The sequence below is a fragment of the Anabrus simplex genome, chromosome 7 (genome assembly GCF_040414725.1).
Source record: "Anabrus simplex isolate iqAnaSimp1 chromosome 7, ASM4041472v1, whole genome shotgun sequence".
NCBI classification, from domain to species: Eukaryota; Metazoa; Arthropoda; class Insecta; order Orthoptera; family Tettigoniidae; genus Anabrus; species Anabrus simplex.
In genome coordinates, this window is record NC_090271.1 from 206830362 (window position 1) to 206847541 (window position 17180).

The 17180-nt window shown below is 41.0% G+C and overlaps 1 protein-coding gene across 1 annotated transcript in view; it reads left to right on the top strand.

Moving 5' to 3' along the window:
* Positions 1-17180, top strand: part of LOC136877474 (ribosomal protein S6 kinase alpha-5) — a 202203-nt gene that overhangs the window by 58013 nt on the left and 127010 nt on the right. The window lies entirely within an intron of this gene.

Genomic DNA, 17180 nt, shown 5'->3' on the forward strand with positions numbered 1-17180 from the left:
CACTTACTTCAGCAGTCATAATCACATTATCTAAACGATTCTCCCCTGACAAAATAAAAACTTGTCACAGGAACAATAATTTCCGTTTAATGCATAACATCTGTTCGTTTTTCTATTGTTCTGCCATGCAGTTTCAGCTATAAACCTCTTTTATGCCTTTACTCCTATAACCTTGTATGTCAAGGGCGCACGGTAACATTATACTTGTACAAGGTCTTTCTTACTGCAAGTAAACTACTTTGTTAATGAAGGAGATCGATTGATTTTGAAAATTGAGCCGAATTCCTTGGTTAGTTCTGACTTGTAAAATCTATGAAAGATGTGAAGGTATAAGGGTAATTTTGGGTATATATTTAGCTTTCCGGTAACGCAGTGCTAATTCTGAACGATTAGTGACACGTTGCACAGTATCCATTATCAGTAGGTTCGCAATCTGTGAATAACAATTATTTGTTTAACGTCCGTTCCAACTGCCAGTGATCTTAACATATGCTGGAGTGTTGGAGGTGCTTTCTCGCAGGAATTCCTACAAATGCCGAAAGCCAGCGATTTGGAATTGTTGCATTTTGAACACTATTGAATGTCACCCCAGACAAGTTTGGTCTATGTGGGAAAAAGGAGGCCAATAGCTAACTTAGCTTCAAATATTTTCGCCACATATTTACCAGATCACAGTACTTAAGTTGAAGAAATCATATACTATAATTAAATGTGATTAATATTTCGTGTTTACCGTTGTATGCAGTGGGACGGAGGCTTGTGAGTAAAGCCTGGATTTTAAGCAGTAATAGGTTTGAAGGCAAACTTTCTTAAGCGAGTAATAAGAGACTGTATCTTCTAGTTTGCGCAACGCTTTTGCCAAGAGAATTGCATATGAGGTCTGGCCTATTAGAACCCCTGCAGAGTATGCAACTCTTCCTGCATGACCGTCGAGTGGACTAGCTACACTTATTTGTCAGATATGTTTGCATAATACCTGGGCAGTACAGTGATGAATTTATGAGCTTATCGTAGATAATTTTTGGGTCACTGGAGTCACCTGGCTCATTTTGAGTTTTCCATCGAATGCCTCTCGTGAAAATTCTAAACCAAGTATTAAGTCCTGGATCACTTGCACCAATCCTAGCCCTCAAGAACTACAGCTATGTACTGTATGATGGTGTAAATTGACCCTTCAGTGAACAGTTTTCTTATTATTCCTGGCCTTTTTCCTAGCGTATTCACTTGGGCACGTTACATATGGATTTGCCCAAGTTTTACGGCCAGATGCCCTTCCTGATGCTAACCCTGTGTGACGTGACGTATTAATTATTTCGTGACTCTGTGGTGTTTGGTAGTATGATGTATTGTATATAGTTGGACTGTATTAAAACATATATAAACACCCAGTCTCCGAGCCAGAGACATTAACTGTAGCCAGTTTAAATCCGAAGTCCATTACGCTGACCATCCACTCAAGGACATCAACGAACCATGTACAGTACAATACGTAGTATTTAGTCCTAATAAAAAGAATGAGCGTAATTTTAATGTGAATTATCTGAAGGGATTTTAGAAGTCATTTTGATTTTATTTAATCCTGCTAGTGGTGAATAATGAAGCGCTGGTAGCCACAGGCAGCTGCACTGTTAAGTGGAGCGGAATGCTCTCCCTCGAGACCGCACGTGGGCTGCTGCAGTGGCGACCTTTGTGGCGCGTTCGTGTCCTTTTCCTCCTTTCGTACAGCCCTCATTGCACTGCACAAGGTGCGCGAAGGCATCTGACGTTAATCACTGAATTAAGTCAGCCGTTCAGAAATGGGCCGTTTTGGGTTGGCATTACGACGTGCAGTCAGGATCAAAGATGATCTGTTGGCGATTGTAGTTGATTGTTCACTGATGATCGATTATGTGTTTAGTGGACTGGACTATTGGTTTTAACCTCTATTTGTTCGGATCCTCAAAGCCTGAAACTTATCCAGTACTTCAGTGTCAACATACCAAAATTAATGTCCGGTATCTAATTATACGATACAGTAGTTTAGATTTTCTCATTAGCATGTTACGTGACAAGGAGGGTGGGCGTCCCTAACCGAGGCGGTAAGGACGTGGGTTCGATTTTCCGACCGGAAGTCGAAACATTCAAGAGAATATATTTTCACTTCGGGAGCGGCACATGGCCCTGAGGTTCATTCAATCTACACGAAAATTGAGTAACAGGTTAATTCTTGGGGGCAAAGGGGGCCGGGCCTAGAGCTATCCCAGGGCCTTCATGGGCTGTATGAAAAATATTATCTCGTCTGTTCCCACTCTTAATACAGACTTTCTGTGTAATTTTACTCATTGTTATGTAGTGTTGAATTAATTTCAAGTAAATCCTGCTCTTAATTTCAGGAGAATGAGCAAAAAGAAGTTAATTATAAACAACCGTTGCTTCCTTAAGAGTTTTACATTTTTGTATTTTCAGTCATGAATGAACTACACATTTAAAATTCCTTTCAGTATCGCTTGCATAAGGTCTTAATCGAACCAGTGGCTAATTGACACCCCGATTTATACCTCGATTTTAACTAATCTATTTCTTTTATAAGAGAACCGATTAAAATTTTTTTGATCTTTTGTATGATTGTGATTGATTAGTGAATCTTGGTGTCTATAAAAGTGAGAAGCGTATGCTGAGTTAGTAGGGCTATGATTGTAACACTAAGGCTACACAAAATGTACAACAATTTTTCTCCTTGTGTTGGTCCAAACGATATCGGTCTGTCTAGCCACACACAGCTTTTTGGAAGCGATGCTGTGTGGAAAGCGTTCCAAGTTCCGCCCCCTTTAGTACGTCGATACCGCTCAGCATGGCCTGCTGCTGCATGGCTGGTGGCGGGAGATAACTGGTGAGAGAGAGGGAGGGCTTTGAACCCGGTGAAGCACGTGGCGCCGCGATTCGAATCTCGAGTAGACCGGAAATCAAACCATGTTCCTAATTATGTACATACACACATTGTGCACTTGCACAGACATAATTTGGAAGGTGTATGATTAATGAGTTGAAGGACTTCGGTCGGGCATCTGTATTTGAGGGGTGTTTAAATTTACACCCAAGTGATATAACAATTGGGCCCTTTAATATTTTATAGGTTCAATTTAGAAGTACGTACCTACACGTCACTTCGATTTTCTGAGTGTCATGGAATGCATAACCGGTTGTAAAAGACAGTGTTAAAAATCGTTGCATCGTAAATTCTCTAGTCACTGGTGAAGAAGTGGTAAGTTTGCTTGTATTGCTTGCAGTCATGAGCGGTGAAATGCACGTTCAGCATTTTTCTCAGGGCTTATAGATTTTAAGAGAGAAAGATGGCGGGGATTTGATGTGTTGGATTTCTATATTGTGCTGGAAGCCAACGATGTGGAGTTATTTAAATACCCTCAAATGCCATCGAGGTGTTGCGACGTTTCGTCCCGAGTGGTTCGCTCCCATGGCTTTCGTCCCAAATGTGTGTTGATCCCACGGACTAGGGACGAAATGTGTATCATGATTAGAGACCTGTGGAATTCGCAACTAAAGAATTTGCGAATAAATATAATCCTGCAAAATGTCAACAGGGAACAAATTTCTATATCAGATAGATTCTTGGGGTTTCGTGTACGGGATGTGATTTATTTCACATCATTTATTCATACAGTTACTCAGTATACTCTACATAGCAGTATTATTTCCTGTGCTATAGAACCACAAACTCGTTGATTTCACAAAATTATTTGTAAATGGCACGAGTCAAGGCTCGGTATAATCAAGAAGGGTGTAATCAAGAAGAGAAAGCCCGAACTAATTTTCGGAATCAGATTCACTATCGTGGGAACAGAAGTACGACTTACCGACTGCGCAACTGAAGCTGGCTAAGAGAAAGTAAAGTGTGACATGACTTTAAGAGTAATACTGAATCCATAAATATAGGAAAATATGGCCCGTAAAAATTTCATCTGGTTGTATCATTTCTATATAGAGCATTTCATTATGAGAATATCCCGAATAAAGAGATCTCACTTTTCGTAACTTATTGTACTAGGATGTTGTCCTGTGTTCGTGGCCGGCCCACCTTTGCCCTCGTTAAAATAACACTGCTCCTTCCTTTCGTAACCTTTGCTCCGTGAACAATCACCTCTGGAATGTAGTGGACACTCTTATTAAATCTCTTCTCATTATAGGACACGGTACTAGTGGGATTCTCCGACTGAAAGTTGTCGGATGTAGCTCTATGCTTGAAAACATTTATATTATCTGTCTTCTCTCGTCAGTAATGACGATTTTGCCCCCAAAGAAAGTAAAGCTGGTACCGTATCCAAACCTGGATGTTGACATTACATTCCAGTCATTGCCCCCCAGCTAAGCCACGATGCCACTGATCATTCTCAACGACATTTTACATACAATAGGTTACCAGTTCCTTTCCGCTTCTCTTCAAGCTAATTGCTTGTGGGCTTCCTATTCAAGATGTTACACACAATGTTGCTTAATTCGGAGATCTTACGAAATCTGGTGTTTTAATATGCTTTGTCTTGCAAGGGTGGATACTGCTAGTTATCTCGCTGAGTAATTTCTATCCCCTCTGTTTTCCGCTGTGGTTTTATGTTTTATTTCCTCTCCGTATTGAATTATCCGATAGTCAAAATGAGTAATTATGATGTATTTCTCTCAAACTCACAAAATAATAGTGGTGAATAGCATCCGATTGTGTTTGAACGAATGTGGTGAGGTGGCCAGTTTATGGTCATCAAGGATATTTATAATAGAGTATTAATCAGTTGAATTTTGAGAATTATTCCTAAATATCCTTACTGCAACAATTTAGTCTCACCACCTTCCCTTATTCTTGCTGCATTTGTTCGAACATATGCCGACTTCGTACGATTTGATGTATCCATTGGACTTTATCCACCCTTCGAATAACTCTGCGTGGTTTGAACCCTCTGTCTTGAGATCCGGCGGCCGGTACTGTACACTGATCCATAGAAGAATATACCACTAGAAGTTCGAGTACTGTTATAAGTATCATCATAATCACGCCCGCAATGCCTCTCCTTTTAAATTATTAACCGGTAGTGTTACCTAAAATTCCCTTTCTAGGAGTGAATAAGAGACATATTATTTTAAAAAAAGCGTGGAAAACTTTTGAATTCTGTATGTCTGGACTGTTTCTGTATTCACTGAATGAAATGGCGTATGCCTTTTAGTGCCGGGAGTGTCAGAGGACAAGATCGGCTCGCCAGATGCAGATCTTTTTATTTGACTCCCGTAGGCGACCTGCGCGTCTTGATGAGGATGAAATGATGATGAAGACGATACATGCACCCAGCCCCGTGCCAGAAAAATTAACAAATTATGGTTAAAATTCCCGATCCTGCCGGGAATCGAACCCGGGACCCCTGTGACCGAAGGTCAGCACGCTAACTATTTAGCCATGGAGCCGGACTCTGTATTCACTAAACAGTGTCAATAAACTGAAGAAATTCTTCGCTAGTAAGGCGGCTTCGAGTATTTCAGCATTGACACACATTTTTCAGTGTACTTTGAAATAAAAAATGAATTGATATAATATAGTTTGATTTTTGACACGAATTTTTCAGTTTTTCTTTTGGATATTTTCCATGAAACTGTGGATTCTGGTCGGTGAAAGCGATCAAAATATGGTCGTGTTTAGTGTATTACTAAATAGTAATCTAGTACACAGTTAAGTCACACTTCATTTGCTGATATATACACGTTTCGTTCCTCGAACTGACAGTGGCATACGTGACAGCCTGCACTTACCTATGTTTGCACTTCTGTGGATCAGTCTTTCGTAGTGATAATGTAATCTTAAATTCGTATGCCAGTGGCTTATCGTCACGATTGCTTTTATATATATATAGTAGGTTGATACAAGGAACTTCACCTTCATTATTAATGAATGTGTCTTTGTTCACTGGGTTTCCGAAGCATTGCTTTTACTCTCTATCGGGGATTATGTTCATCAGTCCCATGTACAGTACTTGCGGGTAAGAATATCGGCGAACTTTTGTTTCTTTCCCAGGACCAAGGTTTAGGATTGTCAGATATGCAGTTAGCCCACCTTCGCGAGAATAATAATTGTAAAGCAACTCCGCATGAGAATAACACATGTGGCCGAGAAGAAAGTATGATAAGCTTTGAGCAGTGTTGGGGTGCCCACTGGTCCTTTGTATTTGTCAATGCGTTGCACTAGGTGGTGATTACCTCAAGCCAGCAAATTGTAAAATCGTTTTTAAGTAGTAAAAACATTACTCTACTTCAGGATTTTAAAAAATCAGGATTCGGTGAAAATATCTCTAACGGGAAATAAAACTAATAATAATTTCCTCTGAATTATATTCACAGGAGAAAGATAAAGAACTCTGATCTTCCCAATAATGCAGGAAGGGTTATGAAATGCGTGAAAAATGGACTTCCTTGACCTCGCAAACCTAATACCGTCGGGGTTGGAGGACAAGATTGAAGTTCTGGAGGTCGGATAAGAGAGTTGAAAGTGCGGAGCTTGGAGTGTGGCTGTAGCTTTAAGTGTTAACACACACTCTCGGTATTGAATCACGTTGATGTGGACACTTACTTTCGCCTCTTCCTGGTTAATATTAATGGTCACTTGCTCAGTCTCCACTCCATTTCGCGTTCCACTTTCGTGACACATCCTTTTACTTGTAGATAGAACCATCATGACAGTTCGGTGTAATACCAGTATTATATCAATTAACTTAATGGCGTGTTGCGGGCTAAGGGTGTCTTGTGGGAGCCAAGAATCAGCTGAGTAATCCATCCATCAGGCTAGACGTGTTATCCACCTGTTGTTGTCTAGCTTCACGGACTGTGCGCAGGCGCGAACATTCACCTCACTCTCTTAACGGGACAACCACGTGCAGGCACCCAAAATGCACCTGTGAATCTTACTCTGCACGCCTTGGTTCTTCGAACCTGTAGCTTGACTTGATATTCATATTTCTTTTGAAGCATTTATTGTGCATGCAATCAACGGTCACAGGACCTTGTCTAGCAGGCTTGCTAAATACAGTTTGGATCGCAAGAGAGACTCAACTGATCATAGATCCTCATCCTCTACTGAGTAATTAGGAAAATGCATTACATGCATAATATTACTAGTAATTGATTTTGTGGATTTCCTATTGCCTGTTGTCAGCATTCTGCTATACTTGACCTACTGTTCGAGTTTTCATCGTGCTTACACTAAAAAACTTTATTACACTGCGATTCTACTTAATCCCCTATTGGGCTAGTAACGTTATATTTAAATTTCACGTATGTTACTTTCCCTCTGGGATTCTACTGAATCTCCCATTGGGCTTATAACGTTATAAGTCTATTTAAATTACACTTATGTTACCCCCAAATGATGTTACAATTGGTCAACTTGCACGTGGGCGGAGAAGATTATCCTGGGCGCGGAACCTTTTACAGTTGTTCCACATCCTTTATACAACCACACAAAATAGGACAACAAACAAGAAAAACTCCATATATGGTTGCAAACCATCTTTAAGGAGACGGCACAAGAGGTAATAATCATTTTTTTTTCTCTATTGCTATTAGACCAAGACGTTTATTCAAGACTAAGGGCTGAATACTTCCTCTGTTTCGTTACCATAGTTGTTTCTATTTAATCTCTTTTCCAGTAATATCCTTGGGAGTGAGGGCCAGGCTTAGTGGCTCAGACGGTAGAGCGCTTACTTTGAGTCTAAGCTGGCGGAGTCGATCTCGGCTCAGTCTGGTGATATTTATAAAGTGATATAACGTGTTCCCAAATCAAGCTCATTTTCAGTTCAAATATATTTTTAAAGTCAAACTTAACTTAATTTTTATCATAGTTCTTGGTTTATGTCTCTCCGTGTGATTTCACGATAACCAAGAATCAGTGCCATGGAGTTCACCTTTATCGTATTTCTAGCCTATTCATTTCCTAATCATCCTTCATTTTGATTCTGTTGGTCCTTCATTTTCAAACTGTAAGATATTAAAGTAAATTTCTTTTCTTTCCTTTTGTGTGTTTAAAGTCTCTTTAACTGCGATAGGGCCTATATTTCTCATACTCTCTGTAAAGTGGTTATTTAACATGCAGCTTCCGTTTTCAGAATGGTGGTTATTTGGTTAGTGGTTGCAGCGTATGATCTCCTGGCTTGGATCTCTCGCATGTAGGTCTAAGCACACTTAAATGCCAATTGACTACTCCATTATTCGATTTCTAGCATCAACCTCTGTAAGTCACATCTGCCAGTTCCTTAAATGAATAGGCTTTACATCGGGACAGGCAGTTTGGATATGATTCCACAGCCCTTAAGTCACTTGGTGCGAAGCAGTCATATGTGTAATAGTTTTACCTTGTAACATTTCCTCCACGTACTTGGATCATTTCAGCGACAGAAGCAAGTCCTGTGAAGGACAACAACTCCACAATATCAGTTAAAGAAGTCCTTGACCCTGTTGAATCATCCATGGCAATGGCAGTTGTAGTTCCGTTAAACCGAAACACGCTCGGAATTCGGCAGGTTACTGACCACTCTGGGATGGGCAACCGTTCAGATTTTCAAAGTCCCCTCAACAACTGTGTTGACGTTGATGATGTTTCCTAGAAATGACATGGTCAGGTACTATTTTACTGCACCATCTTTTTTCTTCATTTTTAGGAATTGCATTAGGTAGGCATTAGTGCACAACAATAGTGTGATAGCCCAACAAGGAGTGTTGTCATCCCTGAAGGAATTCTTCCTGCCTTTTATGGCTCAACTCCAATATCCCAGACGAGAAAACAAAACTGCTTAATTTGCCTGTCTGTTAGAAGTCTGTGCTAATTTCCTGTTATATTTTTCTTATGTGTAAAAATGAGCTATTTTTCTCGTAAAAGCTGTGAAAGAATATATTTAAATTTCCATAATAAATGCTCCTGAAGCAAGTAGTAGCAAATGATAATCAGTAGCTCCTCATCTCCCGATAATATCTTATTGCTGTTTGCTTTAAAATTAAAGCTATTTGTATATCTTCTTACTAGAATTCTCATGAAAATGAAAATCCACAGCCTGTTTCCAGACATTCGACCGGGTTAGCAATGGAATGAATGAAGCCCCCATTTAGAGGCGAGGATAGAAAATGTGCCGCCTGCCGCACTCCTCTGGGGCAGTGATTAATGACTGACAGATGAGAACAGATGAGATGATATTGGGGAGTGTAGCTGGAATGAAAGATGACAAAGTAAACCGGAGTACCCAGAGAAAAACCTGTCCCACCTCCGCTATGTCCAGCACAAATCTCACAATGGAATTGCCGTGATTTGAACCACGGAACGCAGTGTTCAGAGATCGGCGCGCTGTCACTTGAGCCACGGAGACTCTATTGGAATTCTTATATGTATTATTGCACAACCACATGGTTTTTTGCAGGGACAGTATATTTTAAATATAAGTGCAGACATCCCAAAAGCTAACTTCCGAAACATTCGTCTGACAAGCATAGCAGTTAAAAAACTTTTTAAACTTTATTTTAACTTAAAGTTCGTAACAGGGTAAGCAGTTTAGGCACATTCCTGTTTGTTTTCTCAGTCCGTTGTCAGTCTTACGTTTGTTTCATTCGTCGGCGCCGTTCACAGGAATGTGATATCCAGTTACACTTTTTTTTTTGCTAGGGGCTTTACGTCGCACCGACACAGATAGGTCTTATGGCGACGATGGGATAGGAAAGGCCTAGGAGTTGGAAGGAAGCGGCCGTGGCCTTAATTAAGGTACAGCCCCAGCATTTGCCTGGTGTGAAAATGGGAAACCACGGAAAACCATTTTCAGGGCTGCCGATAGTGGGATTCGAACCTACTATCTCCCGGATGCAAGCTCACAGCCGCGAGCCTCTACGCGCACGGCCAACTCGCCCGGTAGTTACATTTTTAAGGTAGCCAGTTATAAAGAGAGATAGCGGACACATGTCTGTCGTAGGAGGCAACGTCCTGTGGCAATGGCCATATGACAAGGTCGGCTACACCAGTTTGAAATGGCAGGTTCACTATAAAACAAAGGAGGGTTTTGTTTGAAGCCGACTGCATACTGATTGATTGTCGCCAAGTGGCAGTAGTATCACGTGGCTTGGCTGAGGTTGGTTGCCTTATCGCCATACAGCACGTGTAAAAATTAGATTGTTTTCTTGGTTTGTTTATTCTCCATTCGGTTTCTAGAACGCAATAACGTAGAGCAGAGCCCACATTCACTATCCCACTTAGACGATTGAAATTGATTTTTCCTTCTCGTTTGTTCCTTTGTCTTCATTGTTGTTTCATGTTAGCAGAGAGGACATCTTGGTCACCAGCAGCATGAATTTACTAGGTGTGAAAATCACACTCGATTACTGAATGCGTCTATAATTACTTAATCTGAAATTACATAAGGAACTGGGACTAGATGTCACCCCGGTATTTTCCTGATATTAATCTGAACGGAAACAGACAATAGTGTGAGCGTGATAGCTGAGTAACATAGTCATTAAGACTCTCACTAAAGCTGCCGCAGTTTAAATCCCGGCCTGTGAGAACTCACATCTCTCCCTTTTCTTTTTCTATTTTTATTGGAATCGTTTATCGCAGTGTCACAAATTTCGCTTCAGTAAACCTTTTAATATTTAATATTTTAAACTTTCGGAAGGATAAGATTAATGAATGACAGATGAAATGAAATGATATTGGAGAGTGTTGCTGGAATGAAATATGACAGGGAAAACCGGAGTATCTGGAGAAAAACCTGCCCCACCTTCGCTTTGTGCAGCACAAATTTCACATGGAGTGACCGGGATTTGAACCACGGAACCCAGCGGTGAGAGGCCGGCGCACTACCGCCTGAGCCACAGAGGCTCTTATACACCCTAGTAATTGTGTTAATTGGTGTCATAGTTACGTAAAGTTGTTTATCCATCTTCTTGGAAATGTACTTCTAAGTTCTGTCAGCATGGTACCAGTATGATTGGTTCATTCTAAATGCATGTATTTCTGATAAATGTATGAAGTAGGTCGGAAATGTCATGGTCCCAAGATTGATACGAACCAGTGACCCTGGACGATGTGTGCCAAATAGGTCGCTCATCAGGTGGCATTCCACGAATTAGAAGTCGCTGGTTCCGTCATGCTACTTGCTACGATTCTGTACTCGTACCGCTTTCAACATTGCTGTGTGGAAATTGTATGGACATCTGTTCGGCTCCACCTTTCATTATCCACGACTGTAAATGGAGACTACGTTGAGCAGGAGAAGGTAAATATGAGTAGAAAAAATTGTGACGAAGCAAACATGAAACAAATCACTGAGGCATTCGGTTTCCTCTGCCTTTTTCCTTTTTGATAGACAGGTACATTGATAAATACATTACGGTCTCACGCGTCATTTTGCTTTCCGGTAGGGGTCATTCTTGCATGTTAGAACAGGGCAGATTTTCAGAAGACTTCTTTCCACCGTCTGCTGTTGGTTGCAAAGCTGCAGTACGGCTCAGGAAGAAAGGAACATATTATGTTAAGCAGTCATGTCTGCCACTCAAATTGCCTTCTTCATAGCCAGTCCGGAATATTAGAGATTTCTCCTTTCCATGGTTTCTGAGACATTCTCTCTTCCAATGTAAGATGGCGATATTCTTTACATATTTGTTTGACTACCAAATAGCTTCCTTTACTTTGTGAAAGAAATGAATCTGCCGTTTTCAGAATGGTGGTTACTTGGTTAGTCGTTGCTGCGTATGATCTCTCACATGTGATTGTTAAAGGTACCAATGACTGTAAATAGTACTTTTGTAGACTCAGAGCATGCTGATTTTGTGTGCAAAATGGAACATCTTCCGATTTGTGTTGGGACCTGTAATCAGGAACGGATGGACGGCAAATTTTCTAGAAGAGAAAATTAATACTCACCTGCGGCACTAATTAGATGGTTGTGATGGGGGGGGGGGGTTCATGGTAGCCAAGTGGTTAAGTCATTGCCATTCCGCCAAGGCTGTCACGATTCGAATCCCAGCCTATACAGGTGGGATTTTTATATGGAAAATTTTATCTCTCTTGTTTGGAATCCATGTGTAACTGAAGGTCCCGTGACTAGGATCACTACAAGAACAGTCATGTAAAACTACAAGCATGATTGCTATGGTACTACTTCGATTTTCTCTCCGGCTAAAGTGAGACTAAAATGCCGATATGAAGATTTTACCTCACCTCTCTGAAATTCTCTCTCGAGTATCCATCTCACTTTCGATGTTATGTTACTACTTTCGTCAAACTTATTTCTTAATATCACCGTGGTGGAAATAAGTTGTAATTACCAGATTTACATAAAGTGTGCACCTGGTTCGTGTGCCTGCCACTCCCTACCGACGATTGCCCACCCGCACCGCTGCTGCTGCTGCTAATAATACGGATCTTGTTCTAACACACGAGTGACAACAGCTCACTTTGTGTGTTCCACTTTCTCGACTGAATTTCATAAATGACGAAAATTTGCATCTAAATTATCCAGGAACAAACCATAGAAATTGTATAACTGGTGCATGATACCTTATAGAAGAGTGAACGAAATTATGACTTTGTTTAGAAATGACTGCAGATTAATCAATAATGGTTTGATTCAAACCCATCGTCGTGGAAAATTGGGTCAGGTTACACGTTACAACAGAAGTGGGAGGCAGTTCATCTTGGAGAACCGAAGTTTGTATACCTCGAGTTTATCTATTCCGGATATGGTTCTTCCATGGGGAAAACATGCGGATAGTATTCTTTCTAAGCCTAACGCTACTTGTTATATGCTGCAAAGAAACCAATGATGTTTGATATTCATGAATTCAGTGGACATGACCTGATGAAGAATAATATTGTAGAGTGTCGCATTGTCATAGAGCGAATAATTGCTAATTATAACCCAGGTTATGCCACGGTTTCTTTACTTACGAATACTGTATATGGTTCTGAGCCACTTGCACTGGTACAGAAGAACAACAGCTTGCTAGATTTCTTTGCCAATTTTCGTTGAGAACTGAAAATGAACCCTTTGAGAAGAACACTACGCAGTGAGTATAATGACAATGTGTTTAGAAGAGTATTCTTTCCAAGTGATGCTCATGTATTTCAGTAATTTGGTTTTGACGTGGAAATTGGTGGTAAACCCTAAACCTATCCAAGCATCATGTAGCCTATACCTTATATTTATTCATATATATATATATATATATATATATATATATATATGTGTGTATATTCGACTGTAACCTTTTTGTCTGATCTGTAGTTTAGCTAAACTATTCATACATTCGATACCTGTCAGATACTATGTAAAGAATGCGGTTCTCTACCACGATTAAGAGAATCATAAATCCATCACTTTTCAACGAATACTATTTTTTATGCTATTTGCTTTACTTCGCACCGATACAGATAGGTCTTATGGCGACGATGGAATAGGAAAGGACTAGGAAGGAAGCGGCCGTGGCCTTAAGGTACAGCCCCAGCATTCGCCTGGTGTGAAAATGGAAAACCACGGAAAACCATCTTCAGGTCTGCCGACAGTGGGATTCGAACCCGGTCAACGAATACTACAGAATGTAATTTCTTTTTCATTGTTCACTTGCACATTGACAGAGCACCTCCCAGTCATCGAACTCCGAACAGAATCTTATTACAAACATGTTTGATATTCATGAATTCAGTGGACATGACCTAATGAAGAATAATATTGTAGAGTGTCGCATTGTTCCGGCGAGTTGAGGTCCTTCCTGTTGAGGGCAATAGCCTCGACTGTGTGGCATTAATTATGTGCTGCGAGTCCGATATCAAAATAATAAAGTTGCTGGCTTACATACAAGACCGCTAGCTTATTTTCACTTACAGTTTTTAAAATTGTCGCAGTTTTATTGTAAATTAAAAATGGCGGAGTCGCTTAGTTGTCTTCCCATTTCCAAGATACAACCCCTCTTGTTCGATCCCGGATGAAGTCTTTGGCATTTGAGGGTGTTTAAATGCGATGAACCCTTGTCGTAGGCCTTCAGCATGTTAAAGAACTCCTTAAGGACATAATTACATTTGAATTGACGTTAAAACAAAATATTATTCCTGTTGAAAGTTAAAATTTAAATAACTCTATGAAGATAATAAAAGATCGTCTGGAGCAGGGGATGGCAACCTGTGTACTTTCTATTAGGACCTTACAACACAGCCCAGTCCCAATTCTTGACATATTCGTTTATCCTATCGCGCTGATGGACTTGTAAACTCGTTTGACGAACCCAGTATTTCATAGGTTTCATCATCATCATCATCATCATCATCATCATCATCATCTGTTTACCCTCCAGGTTCGGTTTTTCCCTCGGACTTAGCGAGGGATCCCACCTCTACCGCCTCAAGGGCAGTGTCCTGGAGCTTCAGACTCTTTTTTTTTTTTTTTTTTTTTTTTGCTAGGGGCTTTACGTCGCACCGACACAGATAGGTCTTATGGCGACGATGGGATAGGAAAGGTCTAGGAGTTGGAAGGAAGCGGCCGTGGCCTTAATTAAGGTACAGCCCCAGCATTTGCCTGGTATGAAAATGGGAAACCACGGAAAACCATCTTCAGGGCTGCCGATAGTGGGATTCGAACCTACTATCTCCCGGATGCAAGCTCACAGCCGCGCGCCTCTACGCTTCAGACTCTTGGTCGGGGGATACAACTGGGGAGTATGACCAGTACCTCGCCCAGGCGGCCTCACCTGCTATACTGAACAGGGGCCTTGTGGAGGGATGGGAAGATTGGAAGGGATAGGCAAGGAAGAGGGAAGGAAGCGGCCGTGGCCTTAAGTTAGGTACCATCCCGGCATTCGCCTGGAGGAGAAGTGGGAAACCACGGAAAACCACTTCCAGGATGGCTGAGGTGGGAATCGAACCCACCTCTACTCAGTTGACCTCCCGAGGCTGAGTGGACCCCGTTCCAGCCCTCGTACCACTTTTCAAATTTCGTGGCAGAGCCGGGAATCGAACCCGGACCTCCGGGGGTGGCAGCTAATCACGCTAACCACTACACCACAGAGGCGGCAGTATTTCATGGGTTTACATACCTATATTCGAAATAATGCGAGTTTCGACGATTTTATTATATAGCAAATATCAGACGGTCTCACAGATGTAATACTGAATGGCTACCAAGGTGCTGATTCTTACCAGTACATAAGATGTCTTGTATCAAAGTTTTTGCTAACATGTCTTGTATCAAAGTTTTTGCTGCGTCTCACGTGGTAAACTATTTTCTCTTCTTCCACAGTGGTCTGTTCGAAAAATCGTTTCATGTACCTGTATATCATACCTTACCGGACCCATCAATCTTTGAGATGTTAAGTTTCCTGTTTAATTTCCCCTTTGAATAATATCGTGCTAAGCCCCTTCAAATAAACTAGCAACTAATTAATTCTGAATTATCAGTGCCGTGACAAATATTTGGCAAATAAAGAAAAAACATTTTAATTATAGATAAATTGTACCTCTCAGCGTCGGGATACCAATTGCTATAGAATAGTAGTGGACATTTCTGCCATTCTGAGTCTCTCTTGTGTTCAGCCGGCTGCGACTATCAAACCACTCATGGTCCCTAAACTTTAGAGTGAAAAATTCTCACTAGGGCGATGTGTAAGCAAGACCAGCATCTTTCTTCACAAACATTTAACGTTCAAGCTCTGCAAGCCTCGCACCTATTCACGGGATTCCACTTATTCCACGTGACAGGCTGGAGACTCCTAGAGAACAACTCTGTGAACGAAATGGAAAGGAATTGTAAAGTAAATCATATGAAGTACAGAGTTCCAAACTCCCCCGTGAAAGTGAGGACTGTAGTTAGTTGCGAATTAGTACGTGGTATCATAATTATATCCTTCCTCTTCCCATATTACAGATATTGAGGTCCTCCCATCATCACATCCTGTGTGCTCTGAACTTTAACCGCGGACAGAGGAAGTAAATAATTCATTACCTAGCAGAGTAACACAAGAGATAGTCATGAAAGGATTGCAAGAATATTATATCTATTCTTGCTCTTGTGACCTGCTGGAGAGAAAGATAACACACTTTTCCTTTCATGGCAACAAAATAATATTTTAAAGTGAACCTTCAAGCTGAAGTTTGTAGCCTTTGATAACATTTAAATACGGTGCAGTAATTGCAGTATACGTCGTCCCTTTCCGGCTTGTTAAAGAACATCTGTGGGATGAAATTCTGACAGTCAGGCCTCTTGAAATTTATAACGGTACAGCGCTAGCCTCCTGAGCTAAAGTTGGCGGTTCGATCCCGGCTCAGTTCGATTATATTTGAAGATGCGCAAGTACGCCAGCCACATGTCTGTAGATTTACTGCCACGTAAAAGAACTCCTGAGAGACAACATTCTGGCGCCTCGGCGTCTCCGAAAAACATAAAAGTAGGTACTTAAGACGAGAAACCCATAGTCTAATGATAATAATAATGATTATAATATTTTATTTTCGTTTGTCAGAATCCGGCTAGTTAAAGGGAGGCGACAGTGTGCGCAACTCGGACTGCTCCTCTCGAATAATCAATAACCCCCCTTACCGTGGAGGTTGTGCTCATAGGTCATTAATAAGAAACACCTGAACCAAGCAACCAGGGACCTGATATAATACAGGTTATGGAGATGTATCGGGCTGCGTATACGTGGGTTCACTACTGTCGAGCAATGGTGGTTCCAAGGAAGAACTTAAACAATGTAAGTTATTTAAAAAGCTAAGATAGCAATGGTCCGGCTGAAGATGATCTGGAAAGATGGTAACATCAGCATCAATAAAAAACGGCTAATATAGTCATTAGACTCTCTAGCCTTTTTTATAATGCGAAGTCGTATGATCTCATGTCCACGAATCGAAGCCTTTGAAATGTAGTGCTGGAGGAGGTTGCTAAGAATTTCTGTCGTACAAATTAGCCCACTTTGAAACAAAAGAAGTATTCACCTAGCGACTACTACTACTGCTGCTGCTACTACTACTACTACTAACGCTATTTTGGATACGTCATGCGCGGAGAAAATCACCTATAAAAGCTGATTGTGGAGGGTAAAGTGGTGGTGGTGGTGATTATTGTTTTAACTGGACAACCATCCACTGTATAACACTTCGAAAAATGAAGATATCAGCCAAAGAAAGACAAGGG